At 34.8% G+C, this 25,282-nt stretch overlaps 1 long non-coding RNA gene across 2 annotated transcripts; it reads left to right on the forward strand.

Moving 5' to 3' along the window:
- Positions 1-1,742: 1,742 nt before the first annotated feature.
- LOC131049305 (uncharacterized) lies at positions 1,743-25,282 on the forward strand. Of its 2 annotated transcripts, XR_009106705.2 has the most exons (6): positions 1,743-18,059; positions 22,038-22,105; positions 22,252-22,316; positions 22,571-22,635; positions 24,666-24,758; positions 24,882-25,282. It is a non-coding gene; the product is annotated as an uncharacterized LOC131049305 (long non-coding RNA). The 2 variants fall into 2 exon arrangements; XR_009106704.2 differs by having other exon boundaries at positions 1,748-18,059; positions 24,666-25,282.

A 25,282-nucleotide genomic window follows, 5' to 3' on the forward strand; every position in this document is an offset into this window, starting at 1 on the left:
GTGAAACAAAATTTGAAGCTTTTGAGAGGTTTAAGGCATTTAAAGCTATAGTAGAGAATGGAATCGAGCTAAGATTCAAATGCCTAAGATCTTGATAGAAGAGGAGAATTTACTTCAAATGATTTTGAAGAATTTTGTGAACATGGAATAAGAGGACATTATTTAGCAAGAAGTACTCCACAACAAAATGGAGTTGTTGACAAGAAAAATAGATTAATTCAAGGGAAAGCGAGAGCCGTGTTAAATGAGTCCAAGCTATCTGATAGCTTGTGGAGAGAAGTAGTTTATTTGGTAGTCTATATTTTGAACTGAGCACAAATCAGGGTGAACAACAAAACTCCATATGAAATTTGGAAGGTAAGGTCTGTACCAGTGAAGTATTTCAAGGTATTTGGAAGCAAGTGTTATGTGAGAAGAGATGATGAAGATTTGGGAAATTTTGATTCTAGGTGCGATGAAGGCATATTTTTTGGATATTGCACAAAGAGTAAATCTTACAAATGCTATAATAAAAGATTGCACAAAGAGTAAATCTTACAAATGCTATAATAAAAGATTGCACAAAGTTATGGAAAGTACATATGTAAGAGTTGATGAAGAAAGGCATCAAAAGGAAATGGCTCGAGAAGTTGATCATCATGAAGAAGAAAATTGCAAAGAAGAGGAAGTAGTAGTAGAAATTGAAATGAAGAAGATGACCAAGGACTAACTAATGTTATCGAGTTAAATGAATTGCTAACCGACCAACTTAAGTTATCGGGCTTAAACCATTTTAATTGCCACTGTATATATTAATCAGGCTTAAACCAAACATTGCCACCGTATATATTAATCAGGTTTAAACCAAACATTGCCACTGATTACCATTGGCCTTGTTATGTTGTATGTTGACAACCGAAATGATATCGGTTTATTTGCATATGTTATGGCACTGATTAGCAATCGGTTATGGAGGGACACGAGCAAGGGGTATCTTGGTCGGTCATGTCCAAAGGACATGATCGATCAAGGTACCACTTGATTGGTCCCCTCCATGATATATATACACCGATAAAATGTTGTGGAGAGTACATAGAAAATATTAATGCTCTCTCTCCACCTGCAACAAAGAAAAGAAATCAGATTTATTATATTGTGAAATAACATATACTTGAAAAGAAAAAAAAAATTACATTGAATATAACTTGCTCTTTGAATTGAAAATTGAAATACATTTACAGAAATTACTCATTGATGTCACAGGGCAAGGGTAAAATATTAAAGGTTATATCATGCACCATGCAATAATGTAGGAGCATCTGGTTACACAAGTGATCTTGCATTGCCCAAATTTTTTTGGGTGTGTTTCGATGGTTTTAGGAATATCTAAATATCAAGAAGTCTTTCACAAATCAAAAATTGCAAAATTTATTTTTTTGTCAAATCTTAGTATTTCATGTGCTTGAGGAAATTTTACAAAAAAAATTGTTTTTGAATATTTTAAAAGCTGGAATGAAATGGCTTTGTTGGAGTCTTTGAGAGGTCATCCCATGCATCTTTGCCAATTATCAAATGAAACAGAGCCTCCGAGTAAAAGTTACATTAAAAGTTAGATTTTGACACTTAGTTGCGCACTCCCAAAACACCAGATTGATGTAATATTTTGGGAAAAGTATTATGGAGATCATGATAATTAATCTATGGAAATTTTACAAAAAAAATTGTTTTTGAATATTTTAAAAGCTGGAATGAAATGGCTTTGTTGGAGTCTTTGAGAGGTCATCCCATGCATCTTTGCCAATTATCAAATGAAACAGAGCCTCCGAGTAAAAGTTACATTAAAAGTTAGTTTTTGACACTTAGTTGCGCACTCCCAAAACACCAGATTGATCAAATATTTTGGGAAAAGTATTATGGAGATCATGATAATTAATCTATTGGTTTTCTTCATTTATGCTTTATCTTTCTATTGCATAAGGAAGTTGGGGTGTTTAAATTTGAAAAATGGCCCAAAAAAATTGTTTGGGAGCCTAAAAAGGTGTTTAATCACCCATTTAAAAAATTTAACTCATTCAAAATTTGCTCCTCATTATTATTTTCTAACAGCAAATTGTATTTGAATGAGAAAGGCTACTTGGAATTTTAAAAAGAAGGGAAGGTAAGGGAGTGGGAAGTGAGGAGAAAGAGGCATTCATTTTGGGCTTTGAAAATTATAAAATCCAAACACAATGGGGTGGAATCAAAATATATACAACATGGAGAATAGGGGGGAAAGGAGGAGAAGTAGCAAATTTGAAAGAGAATAGAAAGCTGCATGAAATTGGGAAGAAAATGGGGAGAAAGAGTTGAATTGTGAGAGGCCATGAAAGGCCAAGAATGTCATTTTGTGCTGCAGATTTTGTCTGGAACGTAAATTTGTATTAAAGCATGAATTTTCCATGGGTTCTCTTGTAAGGGTTTCCACGTATATCTTGTGTACTATTTGTGATAAATGATAGATAGATCTCATGTGAATGTTAATATGCAATGAATATGCTTATCAGATTAAGTTAGATGCTTATGATATTAAGTTGAAAAAGTAAAAGTTTGTTGTTATAGTGATTCACCCCCCCACTCAAAAAAGTCGGTTCCTTCAAAAAAGTCTAACCACTTGAAGTTAGATCAAGAGAGCACATATGACAAATAAAAACGAAAATAACAGAAAAAGAAATACCAAGAAGGGTATGATAACAAAGCACCAATACAAGTGATGATGATGAATTCCTTGAAAGAGTAAACCTATTCTACACCTAGTGAAGATTGGGATTGATATGATGAAAATAATGACGAGAAGAGTTTTGAGGAAGAACTCCATCACACCATAAATAAGATTGAAAAACCTAGGAAGAAGAACCAGAAACTAGAGCCTCCATATTCAAGAGAATCTAGAGTCTAATAAGGTGTTAGTAAGAAATCTTGATGAATCCAAAAAAAAATCATATTGCTAAAAGCTCAAATTGAAGAAGACAAAATAATTGAAGAAGAAATGAGAACTCAATTGAAAGTCAAAAAAAGAAAATGGTGAGAGATTATTTGAGATTGCTTAAACTTAGAAAGAAGAACCAGAAACTAGAGCTACATATTCAAAATAATATAGTCTAATAAGGTGTTAGTAAGAAATCCTGATGAATCCAAAAAAAAATTATATTGCTAAAAGCTCAAATTGAAGAAGGGAAAATAATTGAAGAAGAAATGAGAACCCAATTGAAAGTCAAAAAAAGAAAATTGTGAGAGGTTAGAAGTTGAGATTGCTTACTTAGAAGTGGGGATTGCTTCTGTAAATAAGGATTTCGAAGAAACTACTTCCAAATTAAATACTAATCTCAAGTTTGAAAAGAGCTCTGAAATCCTATATGACATCATCACTGGGCAAAAGATCACTATCAAATAAAACAAGACTTGACAATGAAGGAAATCAAACATTCAAAAAGATTCCAAGGAAACTCCTATTATGATAAATATGGGAAAGACAAAAAGCCTTGAAGTCACTTTCAAAAGCCCTCTCAAGATCGAAGATAGCAAGAATATAAAGACTCCTAAAGCTAAAGAGGAAAACATCAAGAAGTCCTTTCATTTGAGACAAGCTTATACATCTGGGTTCAAGAGTCCCTTTTATGGCTAATATTGCCCACTCATGAAATCACTTTGGACATAAGGCAAGAGAGTGTAGAAAACAACTGAGATACAATGATAGATTGATCAATTATTGAAATCATTATGAGTGGACAAGTAGAAACTATAATTCATATCCTCCTCAAGTGAATTTTAATGTTATATGTTAATTTTATGATTAGATTTAGAACAATGCAGATATGAGACAATTCACACAAGTTTACACAACATATACCATGGGAAAACCTTCCAACTTGAAGGTGAAACAACATATACCATGGGAAAACCTTCCAACTTGAAGGTGAAAACCCTAGCAACAAATGTCTTTTATTATATTCGACAAAATAACAAGTTGTATTTACAAAATATATTCGACAAAATAACTAGTTGTATTTACAAAATTGCTTCACTACTTGAAGCTAGATGATTGGAAAGAATCCACCATAGATGATATACGATCAGCAATGTGACTCGGACTTCCTTAGATAATCCACGAACTGTTGTAGATGATCTTTGATCTGCAGATAGGTGCGAACTCCTATGAGAATTCTACGATCTGCTGAGTGTGTATTCGAATGCCAAGGGGAAGATAATTGATCTCCCTTTATACTCGTGCAAGGTGACTCTTCATGAGGAGTCAGCTCCCTTAGGAATAAGCATATCTTCATTTAGGGTAATGGAACATTTCATTAAGGGTGGCCGACTTTGCCAAAAGTCGGCCCCCTTTATAAGTATATTTATTTTTCAAACAAATAAAGAATCGCACCACTTGGATAATTATCAATAGACTCCAAATATGTAAGGCCGAAGGCCAGTTACATATTTCGTGGAATCGTCCCTCAAGGAGACTCCCGCAGATACATACAACAACACTCCCTCTTAGCTAGGGAGGACTCCTTGCTCATATTAGTGTCATGGAATGACATCCACCATGGCTACTCCCAGAGGGTGGAACGAAGTTCATAATGGAGGCACTCAACGTGATGACATCCATCATGGCTACACCCATGAATGGAAATGAATATGAACACAAGTGCCTATCATGGAGTCACTCAACGTGATGTTGCCATCTCATCATGATGGTCACCATGTCTACTCCCAGAGGGTGATCAAACACAAGTGATGTTGTCATGGAGTCTCTCAACATGACATCCAACTTGGCTACTCCCAGAGGGTGGAACAGGGGCTTTCACCTCAAACTTCTCTTTCACAGAGAAAAATGCATTAACAAGGGCTTGCACCTCAAACTTCTCTCTCACAGAGAAAAATGCATTAACAAGGGCTTGCACAGAGAAGAAGAGAAGAATGCATTAAAGTACATCTCAAGAAAAATGCATTAACAAGGGCTTGCACCTCAAACTTCTCTCTCACAGAGAAGAAGAGAAGAATGCATTAAAGTACATCTCATAAAAAATGCATTAACAAGGGCTTGGCTACTCCCAGAGGGTGGAACAAGGGCTTTCACCTCAAACTTCTCTTTCACAGAGAAAAATGCATTAACAAGGGCTTGCACCTCAAATTTCTCTCTCACAGAGAAGAAGAGAAGAATGCATTAAAGTACATCTCAAGAAATCACTGATGCTGAGACTCGCTCTCAGCAAGGGCTTCGTTCTCCACAACTTCAAGCTTGTCTCAAAAATGCACAAACTTCACTCTGGCAAGAGGTTAGGTGAGAATATCGGTCGTCTGATCATTAGTGCTAATGTACCTCAGTTGAATAGCATTCCTTTGCACCATATCTCTAATATAGTGATATTGATCTCTACATGCTTTGTTCTGTCATGAAACACAAGATTGATAGAAAGTTTCATGCAGCTTTGGTTATCACAATGAATAACTGTAGGCTCCAACGATTGTCCAAACAATCCTGCAAGGAGCTTCTGAAGCCACATTGCTTCGCGAGCTGCCATACATGTTGCAATGTATCCTACCTTTGCGGTGCTCAGTGCCACTGAAGACTGTTTCCTGCTACACCAAGAAATCATAGCAGATCCCAAACTGAAGCAACAACTAGAGGTGCTCTTCTGATCAATAACACTCCTTGCCCAATCAGAATTAGAATAGCCTTGCAGAATCAAGTCCACACTAGAAGAATATTTCAAGCCATATCCAATTGTGCCACTCAAGTATCTCAAGATATGCTTGGCTGCAACTAGATGTATCTGCCTTGGTTCACACATGAACTGACTAAGTGCACTCACTTCATAGCAAATATCCAGTCTAGTGTTAACTAGATACATCAAAGATCCAATCAATTGTCTGTACATAGTAGGATCCTCAAGATCTGAACTAGCTGCAAATTCACTCAATTTCTTTAAGTTAGTTTCCATCAATGTAGACATAGACTTGCAATCTAACATTCCAAATCTCTTTAAGATGTCATTGGTGTATTTTCCTTGACTTGGGATGATCTCATTAGGCCTCTGCCACACTTCCAATCCTAAGAAAAAATGCATAAGTCCTAGGTCCTTCATCTCAAATTCTGAAGTCAACTCCTTGTTGCATCTAAAGATGAGATGTTCTTCTCCAGTAAGAAATAAGTCATCGACATAGAGAACCAAGATTAAAGATTCACCATTGACTACCTTGAAGTAAAGATTCAGATCAACATCATTCTTGCAGAACCCCAAACTGTCCAAGTATCGGTCAATCCTTTCATACCATGCACGAGGAGCCTGCTTAAGACCATATAATGCTTTCTTTAATTTGCATACATGAGACTCTTTCCCATGAATCAGGAAGCCTTCAAGTTGCTCAATGTAGACCTCTTCTTCAATTACACCATTGAGAAAAGTTGTCTTCACATCCATTGGAAGTATAGTGAGCAACTGGAGCAAATCTTTCTTCATAGTCTATTCGTTCTTTTTGAGAGAAACCACGTGCCACAAATCTAGCCTTGTACTTCTCAATGCTTCCATCAGCAACATACTTAATCTTGAATAGCCATTTGGAAGATACAACTGAGTTTCCTTCAAGTCTAGGTACAATATTCCAAACATCATTCTTAATAATGGATTGATATTCTTCATCCATAGCATCTTTCCATACTTGCTGATTTGAGGCTTCCTCAACACTAGAAGGTCAATGCAACATAGCTAGAGAATCTATGTGGTCTTCTACTTTCTCTGAATGTGCCTCTAGGAGCTGCGAACTTTTTTGCCTCCTGCATAGTGTTCGTTGCCCAAAGAGGTTTCTTTCGATTCACAATAATATCTCTAGGCCCATCAGTAGGATCCAAGGGTTCAATTGGATCAATGGTCTCTGTTGGTTTAGTAGACTCCCTCTGAATCTCAGGAGTATGATCAATGTCCATGTCTTGAGGAGTCTCTTGATCTTCATCATCTATCTCCATGCATGAACCTTTAGATTTTTTGAATGCAACATCTTCTTCAAAGGTGACATCTCTGCTAACCTCTATATGCTTCTGACCTGGAATGTAGATTCTGTAGGCTTTAGAAGTTTCATTGTAGCCTACAAATATCCCTTTCTTGCCAGAAGGATCCAGTTTGTTCTTTTATCTTTAGGTACATGAACATATAGTGGACAGCCAAAGATTCTCAAGTGATTGACTTTAGGCTTCACACATGTAAAAGCTTCTTCTGGAGTCATATTCTGCAGTATCCGATGAGGACTTCTGTTTTGAACATATATTGCTGTCCTGGATGCTTCAGCCCAAAGAAATGTTTGAAGGTCTTGATCATGGATCATGGCTTTTGCAACTTCAACAATGGATTTGTTCTTTCTTTCTGCAACCCCATTTTGTTGTGGGTTGTAAGGGACACAAAAATCCCTCTTAATTCCCGCCTCAATACAGAAATCACGAAATCTACCAGAGGTGTATTCACCTCCATTATTAGACCTTAAAACTTTAATTCTTTTCCCAGACAAGTTTTCTACTTGGGCACTCTATAAATCTACCTAGGACTTCATCAGATTCTTTAGTCCTCAAGAAATAAATCCAAGTTCTCCTAGAGCAATCATCTATGAAAATTACATAATACAAAAATCCACTTAGGGATGTCATAGACATTGGACCACATAAATCAGAATGTACAAGATCTAATATTTCTTTTGACCTACTTTCATTGTTATGAAATGGACTCTTAGTATTTTTACCCATAGCACAACCTTTACAAGTATCGTCATGTACATGAGTAAGTTTAGGAATACCTTTAACCATCTTTTCCAATGATGGAAGAGCCCTGTAATGTAGATGGCCAAGTCTTCTATGCCATAGTTCGCTGGAACTCAAAGAGTCATGTAGAAGAGCTTGAACTGGATGAATGGAAAGCTTGTACAAACTCTCATGTCGATTCTCGATCACATGAGTAGTCTTGATGTTGGAGTTCTTTGGCCGTGCAAGAACTCTCCCTTCTGAAAATGCTACTTGATAACCTTTGTCCTCCAAGGCTGAAATAGATACAAGATTCCTCTTGATTCTTGGCACGAACAAGACATCACTTAGATGAAGGGGAATGCCAGATTCTAGATGGAGAGAAGTGGCACCAAATCCTTTCACGGAATAGCATGCATCATCTCCAATGATCACTTGAAGATTAGTCTCTCTTTCCGCCAAATCTGAAATATGTTCTCAACAGTCTGTGATGTGACGAGAAGCTCCATATTCAATCAAACAGGTGTCACTATTCGTGGGAACATTACTTGATAAGGCGGATATGAAGAGGAATCCATTAGAAGTGTCTCCAACTTCCTTTTGAGTTGAGACTTAATTAATGTTTGCCACTTGTTGCTTTGGCCTTGTTAAACAATCTTTAGCATAGTGACCACACTTGTCGCATCTAAAACATTGAATGTGGGAGAGATCTTTCTTCTTCTTCTTTGATTCGGGTGCAGAATCTGATCTTTGATCTCTATTCCTCTTGAAGTTGCCTTTTCTCCAATTTCTTCCTTTCTTCTTAGTAGATTGAGTGGCTAGAACACAAGTGTCTTCATTTTGAGAGCCTATGCCATTTCCCCTTGCAGCCAACCTAGATTCTTCTTGGATGCAAGCAACACAAAGACGATCAAACCTGGGCAACTTGGATCTCTCACTCATACTTTGAATAAATGGCTCCCAAGAATGAGGAAGGCCATTTAATGCCAACATGACAAGATCTTTATCCACAACTTGATCTCCAATGGTGCTTAGTTGATCCCTCAGCTCAAAGATCTTCATGAAGAATGATATGACAGTTTCTCCTTTCGCTATCTTGACTTGATGAAGTTGTTGCAACTTGCCTCAATGCAAGAGCCCTACTTGTGTTGTTGATCTCATATAGACCTTCCAAGGTTTTGAACATGTCTCTTGCAGTTGTCATTTTGGAAATGAGAGGCACTAAGTGATCCTTCACAGTGTCAATCAAGATCTTCTTCGCTTTTATAGAATTCTTCTTGAACTGAAGTTTTTCCGTTTGATCTTTTGGCTCAGATAAATCTTTTTCTTCCACAAACTGAAGATCATTTTCTTCAAGTGCAATAAGAACTCTAAACTTCCACGAAGTGAAGTTTGAAGCACCTCAAAGTCCATCTTCGACCTTGAGACCGTTCACCATTTTTTCGAGGCTTTGATATTGCTCTTTGAAGAAGAGAGATGAAAGAGAACTTCGCTGCTATAAGGAAATCTGATCATGATCTTCTCAAACCCGCTCTGATACCATGTTAATTTTATGATCAGATTTAGAACAATGCAGATATGAGACAATTCACACAAGTTTACACAGCATATACCTTGGGAAAACCTTCCAACTTCAAGGTGAAAAACTGAGCAACAAATGTCTTTTATTATATTCGACAAAATAGCAAGTTGTATTTACAAAATTGCTTCACTAGTTGAAGCTAGATGGTTGGAAACAATCCAACATAGATGATATATGATTTGCAATGTGAATCGGACTTCCTTAGATAATCCACGAACTGCTGTAGATGATCTTCGATCTGCAGATAGGTGCGAACTCCTGTGAGAATTCTACGATCTGCTGAGTGTGTATTCGAATGCCAAGGGAAAGATAATTGATCTCCCTTTATACCCGTGCGAGGTGACTCTTCAAGAGGAGTCGACTCCCTTAGGAATAAGACATCTCTTCGTTTAGGGCAATGCAACCTTTCGTTAAGGGTGGTGGACTTTGCCAACAGTCGGCCCCCTTTACAAGTATATTTATTTTTCAAACAAATAAAGAATCGCACCACTTGGATAATTATCGATAGACTCCAAATATGTAAGGCCGAAGGCCAATTACATATTTGGTGGAATCCTCCCTCAAGGAGACTCCCGCAGATACATACGACAACAATGTGCTACAAATGCAATAAATATGGACATATAGCAAGACGTTGCAGATGCAGTTTTGTGAAACCACATAGAGGGTACAGATAAAGGATACCGTGGACAAAAAAAAGGAAGACCTACTATGGTATGGAGAAGAAAACAAGACCAAGACAAGGAGGAGAATAAAAAGGATGAATCTATGATTATGCATTATTCACTTCATGCACAAATTTGAAGAAGCATGAATTTAGGGGGAGCTTATTATTGCACTATCATTCAACTTTGTGGAAAAGACAACTCAAAAGTGAAGACAAAATGAGAACTATAGCAGCAATGGAAGGATTTGTGACTATGACTTGGTAATAGCAAACTACATATTGCAAAGGTTACCATATAATGAAGAGAAAGAGAATCAATGTCAAGAGGAAGAATCATGAAAGGAATCTTCGAATGAAACTTAAAACATAAAAAGGGGAATCCACTTCTGGAATAGATCAGCAACAAGGGAAAATAATGAATTGGTATCTACATATTCAATATCCTAGATGTTGAAGGATTGCATACTCTTAACCCATGCACATGAAGAGATTTAACATCTTGAAGAGCCAAGAATAAGGAGTTTTCATTTGAAAGCAAATTGAAGAAAAAGTTCCCATGCAAGAGGATAGCAAAGAGCAGAAAGACAATCATTTAGTTGTGACAATTAGAAATCTTGAAGGAGAGAAGATTCTCACAGAGAGATTAAAAGGACGATCCTCATCTAGTAGCCATGAATAAGAGAAGAAGAGTTGAACATGTATAAAAAAGTGATGAGATAGCTAAACAAAATTCTTGAGTCGTGAAACTCGAAGAGATGATGCAAAATTCGTTGAACTATAGAAGAAGCAAATCACCCAAGAAAGAGGAGTATTAGAACAAGGGTGAGCATTACATAATCTCCAATAGGGGAAGAAGCATATACCGTTTGCTTTAAATGTGAGTATAAGAGTAGATGTTAGACATGATCCATTTGTGGATAGAAGTTCATAAACATCCCTTTGGCATTGATTTCAAAGGGCAGAGATATAGAATGGGGGGAGAGTTAAAGAGAAGAGAAAGAATATGTTGCCATCAATGATTGTTGGAAATATTGATATTGATGTCAAGGGCACTTGGTTGCAATTGTTAGATTTCATCATTGATGTCAAAGGTGAGATTGTATTTGTAAGATTGTTTTAAAAGTTGTCATCATTATCATTGACGACATTGTCAAAAGTGAGAAGACGAATGAAGATGCCTATATTAAATGTCAAAGGAGGAATGGACAAGACTAAAAGATAATTATGAAAATGGAAGTCTTCAAAAGTGAGAAGACGAATGAAGATGGCTATATTTAATGTCAAAGGAAGAATGGACAAGACTAAAAGATAATTATGAAACGGAAGTCTTCAAAAAAAGATGAAGATAGCCAACTAGTATGAAACATCATTAAAAAGAAGAAGCAATTCATGTAGTGAGAAGCGAACTAGTATGGAACATCATTAAAAAGAAGAAGCAATTCATGTCGTGAGAAGCAAACTAGTATGGAACATCATTAAAAAGAAGAAGCAATTCATGTAGTGAGAAGCAAACTAGTATGGAACATCATTAAAAAGAAGAAGCAATTCATGTAGTGAGAAGCGCCCAAGTACAAGCAACGAACTCGCAAAAGTCAGCAAATAGAAGCAATGATCAAGAAAGTGATACACAACAAATGAAAGCGCATCAATCATTATTGATATGTCAAAGAAAACAGACAGCAATCACATTAATGCAATGGAAGAAAGCGTCAAGGAGAAGATCAACTCCAAAACATGGGTGCGCTTAAGTATTGAAATGATAGTAAATGTTTATGATATGAACAATATTTGTTTGTTTGATTAATAAAGACATTTATAAAGTATAGATGGTCCGATTCTCTCAAGAAAATATATGCAAAAAGCAGCGATGACATATTAAAGATCAAGGCAACGTTGATGAGTAGAGATAAATTGAAGATTAGCAATTATATGAATAAAGATATGCGCTTTGACTTGGGCAATAAAAAGTTATAAGCAAAGAACAATGTAAAAGTGGCAATTTGTTCATATGGCAAATGAAATGATCATTAAATAGCAGTAAATACATAAATCTAAAAAGGCAGTGACTGTATTTTTAAAGGCAGCAAATGAAGTTATGTTTGACCAACATTGTGATATGAGCAGCGATTACACAAATCACAGCGGCTATTGAAGGATCAAATGGTGAGATTATTAAAGGATCAAATGATGCAATTTTGATTTAAATATGTTGGTTGATTCCATAGCAACAGTACACAACAATGTTTATAAGACAATGATTAATAACAAGTTTGAAAAGCGGCGATTAAGAAAAGTGTTGAGGAGATGCGATTCAGTTTGTATCTGCTTAAGAAGAGTTAAATAGCAGCAACCTGTCATTGCTTAATATTCATTAAGTGGTTGTACCAAAAGGGGCGCCCAAGATTAATAAGGCAGTGCTTAATATATGAGAGCACTTAAATGGCATACAACTAAAATGTTAATTAATATACAGGTGCGATTTGTTTCTAAGAGACATAACCTTTTGAAAGGTTATCTATTCAAATCATCCTTCTGATAAGTATATAAAGAGGTTCCGTGAAGAATGATAAATTATGTGAAGTGTGTGTGTGTGTGCAAGTATTGAGTGAAAAGATAAATATAACACACAAGCAGATCTGAAGAAAAAGAAAATATATATGAACAGATCTATGGAAGAGATGAGTATTACTTTGTGAAAAGAATAATAAAGGGATGTTCATATGCAGATTTAAAGACAATGTGCAGCAGAATTAGAACAGACATATAAGCCACTTTTGAGCAGAGGTGTTATGAGCATAATTAGAGAGGAAGTATGAGCAGACTTGTGAAAGCATTCATGGCAGATTTATGATCAGGTTATGGGCAGATGTGAGGAAGATTATGACAGTTTGAAGAAGAGAGTTATAGCTATTGTGAATACAACTTGAATGAGGGTTTGGTGCCTCCAGATGAATGAGGGGTTGGTGCCTACAGACTTTGTAAAAGAAGAATTTATATAAAAGCATTAATTTGTTGTGGTTTTCTCCTATAAGGGATTCCACACATATCTTGTGTACTGTTTGTGTTACATGATAGTTAGATTTCATGTGTTTGTGTTATATGATAGTTAGATTTCATGTGAATGTTAATATGCAACGAATATGTTTGAGATTAATTTAGATGCGTATGTAAGTTGAAAAAGTAAAAGTTTGTTGTTATACTTATTCATCCCCTCTCTCAGTATAACTGTATGCTCATCAAACCTTTCATATTTTTTGTTCCTATAAGAATTCTCAATGGTTCTTGTTCCCACTAGAGGCTTTGACGTAGTAGTTCAAACATATATAAAGCATCAAAAAGTTCTTAATAGTTCAAAAACCTTTGACAAAGAGAATGTTCCTTGTTTTTAGTTTTGACTAAAACCTCGATAAAGGGCAATAAGTGCTTGGTTTCCAATGTGATAGGAATTCTCGACAGATGGGAAATAAAGATTAACATGGAGATAATTCCTAATAGATTAGGAATTGCCCACAAGTTGTATAGGAATTCTCGAGTGAAAGGAACTAGATTCTATTTTTAGCAAAGTCTCCAACAGATTGGAAAGAGTGATTATTAAATTAGAGAACAGATTGGAAAGAGGAATTATTATATTAGAGGTAGCCTGAAGTTGCAGACAGTTTTTGAGGGGTATTAAAGCATTGACCAATACCTCAAATACTTTTTCAAGTGTTCAAGGACTCGTTAAAAGATGACACATGCCAAATGAGGATTAATGACTTAGTGGCTAAACTTCTTTTTTTTTTTCAGATAGTCAAACTTTCATATGTGGGAAGAATTTAAAGGGGAAAAGCGATTTGATTAGGCTTGGAAATGTTTGGAAGAATAGTTTGGCAATGAGATGATCCAAAGTTCATTGAATTGGTTTGAATAATTTCAGAGATTGGAGTATATAGGTTGAGAAAATTTTGAACAAGTAATGTTTCAGATAATAATTGAGTTGAACTATATTGTATTCCTAATCATTTTAATGCAATGTGACATATGAATAAGAAAACTTTTTTTGTTGTAGCTATGTGATTGGGCTACTTGATAGTAAACCTAGATGTTGACTATATTAGGTGGTATTGGAGCAGGTTTTTTGTTGGGAGTTGGTAGGAGAATAGAGAAGTGGAGTGGTGATAGAGCTATTGTAGATTTGAGGAGTCTTGCAATAGAAGAGGGCTAATAGAGACAATCAAACTTATGAAGGTAAGTTTTCTTTAAACAATGTGTAGATACATTGACAAAGATAGTATTTTGAGTTGTGAAAAATTAAGGAAAATGCCCTTGAGAAGAAGTCCTAGAAACAACTTCAGGTCTATGGAGAAATATAGACAATGCAAATGAGCATACAAGTGATAAAGAGAGTGAAGTTGATGAGTGTGATAGAGAAAATGAACAACCATTAGATGAAGGAGAAAATTGATTCTTGAAAGCTCTTGCCACTTGGATTTGTAAGGGTAATGGAATAGAAGCCCCAAATTTTTCTTGAGCATCTAACCATGAAGAGCTGATAGATTGGGTAGGTGTGTTGGAAGGCCATTTTAATATGGAAGAAATTTATGACCCATCGAGAGTAAATTTGGCATAGACAAAACTCAAAGGACATGTTGCACTTTGGTGGAGGAATCGCATTTAGGGGCTGATATTAGGCTCTAATACCATGTAGAAGTTAATGATCAACTACAAGAGACAAGAATCATCTGCAAACAAACATCTATCACACAAAAGATATCAAGCAAAGATTGTATGCTATATAACAACCAAAGAATTTTGTATTATTGCACAAAGAGTGATTGAAGATATAATATTGGAGGTACAATTACAATGAATGAATGAACAAACCCTTATAAAGGATGAATGAAACCTTAGGTGCAAACCCTAATGTTAAAATTAGAACTAAAGCAATGCAAATTAGGAGCTAAATTAAGTTTAACTACATCTAGAACTAAAACTAGAAAAAGCAAACTCTAGATAATAAAAGGCACCTAAGTTTAGCTTGTTTGAAAAACCAATTAAAATACCTAATTAATAAATAATTAGATAGTTGCCCTAAAATTTCTCCACCCCCTCTTAAAACCCCCACTTGAGATTAACGTAGGGATAAAAGGATAAAAGGAGAAAAACCACATGGGAAAAACTCTCTCCAAAAGTGTGAGATGCAATGAAATGAGAAAGATACTACATGTGACTAAGATGAAAGACTCCCAAGTGGCTCCCCAAGTACAAAATCAGTCAAGAGAGAAAATGAGGATAAAAATCCTCCCAATGAAGAAGTAGCTCTTGTGCCAATGATGAATGCCTAAAGACAAAACATAAATAATTGCTTGCAAACAACATTACTCTACTTCAAAAGAAACCAATCCATTGGAAAGAGGAGAAGCCACTCCCATAAACTGGAAGATATAGGAATCCAAATCCAAAGTTTATGTGCCTCTGGAAACTGCTCAAATGCTGCCATGTCTATGATAGATAATAATGGCACAAACCAATCAAGTACATGCCCAATCAAAGTAGGAGGTGACAAATTAGAACTCTGCAAATGCTGATGAAGATCAAGATTCATAGGCGATAAAGATAAGCTGCCAAAATTGATGTGGCTATCAGCAAAGTGGGGATGAAGGTCCTCAAAATAATCCTCCAAATCTGCAATATGAGACTCCACAAACAAGGATAATATGTCTACAAGATACGAATCCCAAGGAGCTATGTTTGGAAGGATAATGTCATGTTGCACTGACAAGACCTTTGATATACTCAAGCTCCTCTGTAGTATCATTATCAAAGGGTATGGAAGTACTGATTCACCCCTCCCCTCTTAGTACATTAGCTTTCCATATTGGGCCTAACATTTGTTAGATGCCTCTGCTTGTCCATTACCTTGAGGGTAATATACTGATGACCAATGTTGTTTTATTTTGAATTTCTCACAGAGTTCGTTTAGATCTTTGTTCTTGAACTGTCCTACATTGTCAGTTATAATAGATGAAGGTATACCATACCTGCAAATGATATAATTAAGAATAGATAGAGCTACTTGTTTGCCAGTTGCCTTGATGAGCGGAACCTCTTCTACCCACAAGGACACTTAATGTCCAATATAGCATACATAGTGTCAAAATCAACACTAGAACCAATCACACCTACAACATGGTCAGTGAAATTACCCCAAGCTGATTTGGTCAGTGAAATTACCCCAAGCTGATTTACCTCCTGGAGTTACTAGTTCAGGTATGAGTCCATACAAATAAGGCAACTTATCTAGCCACCTAAGATGTGTTAGAATGTTGTGTTGCCAAGACTCATGATTGCACTTAGCCAAGCGAGCAAGTTAAGGACTAACAAAAAAACAATTGAGATAAATGGTTGTTGATTTATTTTAAATGTGAACAAGGTTAAGTTTTAGACAATCATTGTTGTATTATGACATAGTTAAAATAAATAATAAAAGACAATGTACATACTACCATCTAACATCATTTTTTTTAGCATTACAAATATAGAGCAAAACAAAAGAATGTGTTGTTCAAACTCATATTATTGAGATCTATTTGATTTAGACACATGATGCTTGTATATATTATAGTGATTTTATTAAATTTGAAGAAGGTTAGGTTGTAGACAATCATTGCTGTATTATATTATAAAATATAAAGTAAAATAAAATGATGTATGCATTGTTGAAAACTTATTTTGAGATGTATTTGAGTTACACACATGATGCTTGTAGATGTTACTGTGATTTTTCTTATTGTGAACAAGGTTAAATTTTTAGATAATCATTTTTGTATTAACAGTGTACATACTACCATCTAACATTATTTTTTAAATATCATAAAATATAAAGTAAAATAAAATGATGTATGCATTGTTGAAACTTATTTTGAGATGTATTTGAGTTACACACATGATTCTCATAGATGTTATGGTGATTTATTTTTAATGTGAACAAGGTTTGAATTTTTAAACAATCATTGTTGTATTATGATATTGTTAACGTACGTAATAGAAGACTGTGTACATACTACCATCTAACATTTTTTTTTATGATATTATAAAATATAAAGTGAAATAAAGGATCAATGCATTGTTGAAACTTATTTTGAGATATCTTAAGTTACACACAATTTTCATGAATGTTATGGGAATTTATTTTTAACATGCACAAGGTTAATTTTTAAACAATCATTGTTGTATTATGACATTGTTAACATAAGTGGTAGAAGATTGTGTACATTGTTGAAGTCTTATTTTGAGATGTATTTGAGTTACACACATGATGTTCATAGATGTTATGGTGATTTATTTTAAATGTGAACAAGGTTAATTTTTAGAGAATCATTGTTATATTATGACATTGTTCACATACGTAATAGAAGACAGTGTACATACTACCATCTAACATTATTTTTTGGTATTACAAAACTTAAAGAAAAATAAAATAATTCGTACATTGCTTGAAACTCATATTCATATTTATTTGATTTATAGAAGATGCTCATAAATTTTATAGAATGATCTTAAATTACTTCCTTTACTTCACAAGTAATTTATATGTTTACTATGCAATTTTATAATATTGAATTTGATGCTAATTATGATATTAATGTAAATTATTTTGCCATTGAAAGTAACTTATTGTATGATATCACTATTTCACATATTAACCCTTTTTTTGGATTATTATATATCTTAATCAATTGTGGAATGACAATGGTTATGTTAGGAAATGAAGTAATTTTTTTAATTCTATGCATTAAGTAGAAATTATTTTACTAATTAATTTAAATTCAAATAATGGTGAGAAATGATGTTGAAACTAATTTTAGACCAATGAATCTTACTAATGCATTTTTGTGTCGCTTGATGAGGATGCAATTGTGAGTGGAGCACGTACGTCATGAAGTCTTCAAAATAGCTTTAAGGGGATACAATTGTGAGTGGAGCACGTACTTCATGAAGTCTTCAAATAGCTCTAAGGGGAGTGATAACTAAACTTCTAAATCAAGTGGAGGGAACGCTAACTGGCCTTCAAGAAAGTATAAGTGGTAAGTTGTGTACATTGAATGGTGATTTTGATTATAAATTACATAGATAGGGTAAAAAATCGAATTTAACTGGTATGGTTTCATTTCCTATTAATACAAGTTTCAATTTCTCATTGTGAGGTCAACAAACAATATAATTATTTATGTTTGGATATGTGAATGTTACGAGCAATGCGATGAAAATTAGTGTTAATGGGGTGTAATGGCCCCGTCCTTCTGCACTAACTTCTCACTATGTAGAACTTGGCATTTTGTCAAACAGTCGTCATGCTGTTCATTTGGGACCGATTTCTGTGTTTACCACACAATTTCCTCCCAATCAGACTTGAGGAATTTAATCAAACAGTTGCCATGCGAACACCCTGTATACTGATTCTTTCTTTTAATGCCGTGGACTGTTGTTCTGTTGATACCTGGTGCGTTTTCAATGTTTTTTTGGACTTGTACATTGACATCGTTATGAACAATCATTTAAGCAAACATTTTAATATTATTATAACTTCTTACTGAGCATTACATGGAACAATTACATTAATTTTCAGATTTACATTACTTCCATGCAGTCATAAAATTTTCAAGAAATAACATGATTCTTCTCAGATTGATTTTAGGAGAACAATAACACAAGTTTAATGTTCAACCAAGTAGAACCTGAGAATTTCCCTGTGGCTGGTTTGAACTTTAGTGATAGATTAATTGCTCCCTCCAGCAGTAACTGTGCATGTCCCAGTGATTAGTGCCATGCCCAGCACTCTGAACATTCGCCGAGCTCTCAATAAATATGCTAGTGTCATGCCCAGGACACTGTATATTCGTCCAGCTCTCAATAATACTCTTAATGCTGGAAATCTAGAAGAAATACTTGTCAAGGAGCTGCGATTTCCTTCCAGCCGAAACTTCACAACCTGTCTGAAACTTCTATGCCCAACAGCTTATTCCATTCCAAATTATTTTCTAAAAATTCCCCAAACCTGGTCTTTCACAGGCATGAAGAATGCCACACTTGAGGGATTTCATCCCCAAATGCCAAGAAATATTTCCAGAACTAATTCCAGAAACACAAGAACCAAGAAACACAATTTCCAAGATGATACAAACTCCAATTAATGCTTCCATTTATAACTTTCATTGGGCCCATTTCCCAAGACACCGCGAATGTGGGATAAATCATTTCCTTTAAAAATCTCACTGTCCTCGTAAGAGAATAAAGTGTTCTTTTTAAAAAAAAAGTGACTTTATAAATAAATGTACTTTAAGTTAGTCACTTTATTAATTTGAACTCCCTTTTCCTTCTAAAATGACCCTTTCAAAGATATAATAATATTTTGACACTTAAGGTCACTGTTTTATGCGCCCAAGATTTAAATATTTTCATCTCGGTTCCAACGAGCTATAACACTAAGGTTGAAATTAAATATTTTAATTAAATTTTAGCAACCTTAGTAAAATAATTAAAATAACCCATTAATACACCAAATTTGTGAAACCTTGTTAGAACACATCGGAATCAAATTCTGATTGCACGAGAGTAGAGTTATCCTGATGAAGAATAATAGCAAACAAGGCCGATCAAGTGACTTACTAAAAATAGACAGCTTCTCCAAGATTCTTGGAGACCAATCCAGAAGCCAAAAATCACTTCGGAAAGTGGCGTATAACTCCCCTAAACCAATTGAGATCATCGGAGACATCATATTACCCATCCGAACATGCTGACGTGAAGCCAGAGTGTCAGCTACTGAAGCTTGCTAGAGAACCTGAAAAATTGGGGGACATTACATGGGGAAGGGGAGATTCACTAAAACACTTACTTGAAGTCCTAAATGGTGATTTGATATTCAAGAAAGAGTTTGAATGTTATGGCTTTGTGGGTTTATTGCCTCTTGGTATTTGGAGTCAATTTTTTAATTTGTTATTTCTCCTAATTTGGAAATCATGTGTTTGGATAACAAGTTCCTTGATTGTTTGTTAGATTTCAAGTGCATATTTTCAATGGTTTGAAAAGTGCTTTAAAGTGCTCATTTTTGTATTATTTTTGTAGTTTTAAGGACCCTAGGTATACACCTAGCTTGGATAACAAGTTCCTCGATTTTTTTGTTAGATTTCAAGTGCATATTTTCAATGGTTTGAAAAAGTGCTTTAAAGTGCTCATTTTTGTATTATTTTTGTAGTTTTAAGGACCCTAGGTATACACCTAATGGTGAGGCATTTTTGTATTATTGGCTCTTGATATTTAGTGTCAATTTTTTTTATTTGTTATTTCTTCTAATTTGGAAATCATGTACTTGGATAACAAGTTCCTTGATTTTTTTGTTATTTTTAAGGACCCTAGGTATACACCTAATGGCGAGGCATGTTTTGGAGCTTATTTTTTAACTTACAGTTGAATTTTAAACCCTTTTTAATGGGATTTTAGGTTGGTGGCGAAATTTGAGAGTTGAGAGATGGAATAGACCATAGTTGAAAAACTCGGACTCGGCAAGCCCAAAATTTTTAAAAAACTCGGGAAAAAACTCGTTAATAACTCAGTAACTTTATCGAACAATTGAAAATATAGTCATATAATTATATTACATTTTAACTAGTTATTTAGTCATATAATCATATTTCATTTTTATTCCCGCTCAAAAACCAGATGAAAACCTTGGTGCATACTGTCTCATGGTCAAAAAATAGAAGTTGCGAATCAAATTTGTAATTCGTGACAAGTTTTTCTCAAGAAATAGGGTTTAACCTGCGAGATTTCGCGAGTATTTCCTCAAAAACGCTGTGTGTTTTTATAGAAACTTGGAGCCGATTTTAATGGTGAGTGACTCGGCTAGGGTTTTGACCCGCAAGTACTTGTGAGTTTTTGAAAAACCCGCAGAGTTTTTCATAGATGATTTGTCATCATCCCATTCCATCCTCCAAGGTTTGTTGAGGTCGATTTGGGGGTGGAGGACCTCCCATCATGACTAACCCATTTGGATGGACACATGGAAGCTTTTTGGGAGGAAAAATCTCCCAACTTTCATGAATCAACATGAAAGTGAAATGGATATTGAAGGTGACAAGTGTCACCTTCACAATAAAGTATTTGAGACGTTTATTTTCTGTTTATTTTCTTTGGAGTCATTTTCTGGCTTCTTTTGGTGTTTTTGTTGAAAAAGAGGTTAGTAATCTTTGGAAGAGGAGATAGGTATTGAAGTTGTTTTTGATATGAAGAAAGTAGGAGGCTCACCTCTACAACTGATGTAGAAAGGAAAGTCTTCCTAGCTCTAGTTTGTCTAATGTTGATTTTCATGAATACTATTGATTTGGGAAAGTTTCTTTGTTGAGAAGGCTATGTGAAAATAGTTGTGAATCCTGGATTTATAAAATAATGTGGAATTCATGTTTTGGAAATAGATGTGAATCATTAGTTTTTTATATGTATTTGATTGTGAGTTGAGACAACTAGATTTGAGATTTGTGTAATGTTGAGTGAGTTAATAGGAATATGATGTTCTTTTGTGAGTAATGGGTTTTGGTGGGTTCACCTGCTTGGGGGTTGGGATGGTCCTACCATGTTTGGATGGGTGGAGAGCTTGTGTTCTTCTGTTGGCATGTTTTTATTGAAATCTCATACTATAATTCTTGGATATGGTTGTTGATAGTTTTATTTCTTCTAGAAATTTATGCCTTTTGAAGACCTTTATTAGATAACTACATATAGGAAGATGTGAAGTTCCACTTATAGATGGATATAGAAACTTAATTACTTGATTTAGATGATATGGACATTTATTATGATTATGTTGCACATGTGGAACAGTCTAATTATGATTTGATCTTAATTATGATTTGATCTTAATTATGATTATGATTACATTGCGCATGGGCTATTTCTGTGTCAGGGTGTATTTTCTGGTTATACAAGTATCAAATGAATTTTAGTTTACTCTTATTCTCAACTGTACAACAATAGTATAATAGAAAGTTTCTGATTTTTTTGTGCAGTGGTTAACTAAGTTGCAGCATTATGCTCCTGGTGTGCTAGTTCTTTTGGTTGGAAGAAAATTAGGCTGGTAATATTTTCAGCTTTTTTGGCTGTGTAAAGATGCTATCTATATCAGTGATTATAATCTACTCAAGCAATATAAGTATGTTTCTCAGTGTTTCATTCAGTTCCAAAAATATTCCTTTAATATCATGACTGATATTTGAGTTGCAGATCTCTCCAAGGATGAGCATTATTTATCTGACCATCGTGGTTCAGTCCCTGTAACAACTGCAGAAGTATGTTTCTTGCTTTGAAGAATTGTTTTCCTATTTTTACTTTGTATAATGCAAGCATCAAATGAATTCTAGTTTAATCTTATTCTCAACTGTACAACAATAGTATGATAGAAAGTTTCTGAATTGTTTTTTGTGCAGTGGTTAACTGAGTTGCAGTGATTATAATCTGCTTAAGCAGTGTAATTATGTTTCTCAGTGTTTCATTCAGTTCGAAAAATATTCCTTTAATATCATGACTGATATTTGAGTTGCAGATCTCCCCAAGGATCAACATTATTTATCTGACCATCCTGGTTCAGTCCCTATAACAACTGTAGAAGTATGTTTCTTGCCTTGAAGAATTTTTTTCCTAATTTTACTTTGTATAATCCTTCATGTTTTAAGCACCATGTGTTGTGTAAGCCACTAGAATGTCTTGTCGATGATGTTTAAGCGGGTCTATTTGCCATTAGGGAGAGGAACTAAGGAAACATATTGGAGCTGCTTCATGTATAGAGTGTAGCTCAAGACTCAGCTTGTAGTAAAGGTTGAAACCTGTATCATCACTAATCTTCCTATATTTGTCTATATGTTCACTGCCTAAGAAGCATTAAGGGCTGGTTTTTAGTCATTCAATTTCAAAAAGTGCAGTGTGTGTTTAGTACCAATACTGTTTAGAATCAATATCTATAAACACCTTCGTAGGGTTTGATTTCTACAAAAAAACAAAATGTGTCTCTTATCTATCCATGTTTTAATGGTGTTGGCAAACATCATCAGGGAACTCAAAATTTATGATGCAATGTGAGCATCAATGAAAACTGTGTCGTATCAAATATGAAATCTGTTTGCGTTGTAAAAGATTCTTGCATTAGTTGTTAATTTTCGAGCATTTATATCTACTAATATGTCTAATTTTTGTAATGAATAATGATATACGTTCGTGTTTGGCTCATAAGTCAAATTTTCATTTCACCTGGAGACCAACAATTTTCTATAGAACAATTCTCACAACCAACATCCTTAGTCCACCATATGCCTAATCTATTCAATTCCAGATTGCACAAATGTATTACAGATTTGAATACCAAGAAAAAGTTTGGGAAGGTAGAAACAATATACGTCAAAATTTTATATTGTTTATAGAGATATTGAAAGTACGGGTGTTCCATATCACCTTTAGATTTTTCCATATGAGATTTAAGAATAGTTCTAGTGTTTGGAGTACACTGCAGGGATGTGTAATGTTTCTGTTAGGAATCCTTTGTGATGAAAAGGAACACAAAAACAGAAAAAAGGCAAAAGGAGAAGAAAATTCTGGACCTCATTACTGAAATACAAACTGCATGTCTTGAGTTTGTTGTCTCGATAGTTGATTGGAATGATTGCAAGTTTTCAACAAATTCACTAAGCCGTTATGAAACAAATTCACTAAGCCGTTATGAAACTTTGCAAGATATAGATAGAGAAACTCAGTCATGAACAACAGTAGTAACATGCTAGAAATACTCTGTACAAGAAGCAAAGGACTCTATCTGCCTTGCTGATCAGTTGGCAAATTTGTATAAGATTTTACCTCTCAACACTACAAGAACACAATTTTTACCCTGTTTTAGGTAAACCATAAAAATGCAATGATGTCTGTATTGGTTTCTTCGCACTAATTTGGAGGCTATAGAGGCTATAGAGGCTGGAACAAGCTCAATATCATCTTTGTTTCCTTGGCATAACCCACATTTTATAGATACAAAACATCATCATCAAACTATGCTAAAATTATTATTTTTATTTCTCCTCCTTGGATGTGATTCGGAGACCATACTGAAGAGACCATACTGAAGAAAGGATCATGTGACCATAGTTGCAGAAAAGTGTGTTTTGATTGTAATAAATGGCTTATTGGGTAGGTTCCCATGACTTTTTAAAAATGGGTCAACACATGACTTGGAAAAAGTGCAACCAAATAGCAAGTCCTGCTTAAAACTGTGGTGTATGGAACTGGTAAAGTAGAATTTGATTTAAAAAACAAGGATACCCATCTGTATCTATTCTTTGGAGTCTTCAACTTTTCTTCTTCTGAGTTTACCTGCAAGGAGGATATACATTTGAATCCTTGACCTTGGTGGTAATGCCAATACCTTTGTTAGCCAAATGATTTACAACTCTGTTTCTGGTTCTGCAAATATGTAATTCTTCAAGGAAAGATAGTCATATCCTTTCCACACTAGCAACACAGCTATCATAGTTTTTATCATTTCAAATCGTCATCTGTATTCAATTCAACTATTTTTGGGTTTTAAAAGTTGCTATTTTTCTCAAATGTGTTCCCCGATCCTAGAATTAAGTATCTGTATATTTTTTGTTTCACAGGAATTTGGTCCGTGTTCACTGATAGTTCAGCCAATCACCAAAGCCATCAGCTACAAAACACAAGAGGGACAGCAGAGGGTTATCCTGTACTAGGTATTTTTTATGTCGCTGTGTGTGCAGCCCAAACTTGAGCTAGAAAAATAGATATTTTTGAACATTGAATATGTGTTCTCTTCAAATATAACCATGCTAAGTCTCTTTTTGTGGGTTTTGGAGAATATTATGCAAGATATTCTAAGGCAAAGGTTATAGGAACAGATAGGTTGTCTTCAACACCTATAGCAATGGCAACAACTAGTCTTGTGAAATTGGTGACAACATCCAGTATGGCAACAATAAAGCTTGCATACCAGCTTTTTTTGTAATACATAATTTAATGGTTATATCAATCGCCTGTTTGCAGACCAGCCTTTTTTGTAAGGTTATAGCAATGGTTCACATATGTATCTGAAACTTCTTGATGGTTATTATTGTGAGTTTATTATTACTGCCCAATCTGAAACTTCTTGATGGTTTAATCATAATGACGCCTGACGAAGGCATTCAACTTATTGAAATGTAAAACTTACTACGCCATGTATCAATAGTTTGTCAAGAAACGCTTGCAAATTTTTTTA

The sequence above is a fragment of the Cryptomeria japonica genome, chromosome 8 (genome assembly GCF_030272615.1).
Source record: "Cryptomeria japonica chromosome 8, Sugi_1.0, whole genome shotgun sequence".
NCBI classification, from domain to species: Eukaryota; Viridiplantae; Streptophyta; class Pinopsida; order Cupressales; family Cupressaceae; genus Cryptomeria; species Cryptomeria japonica.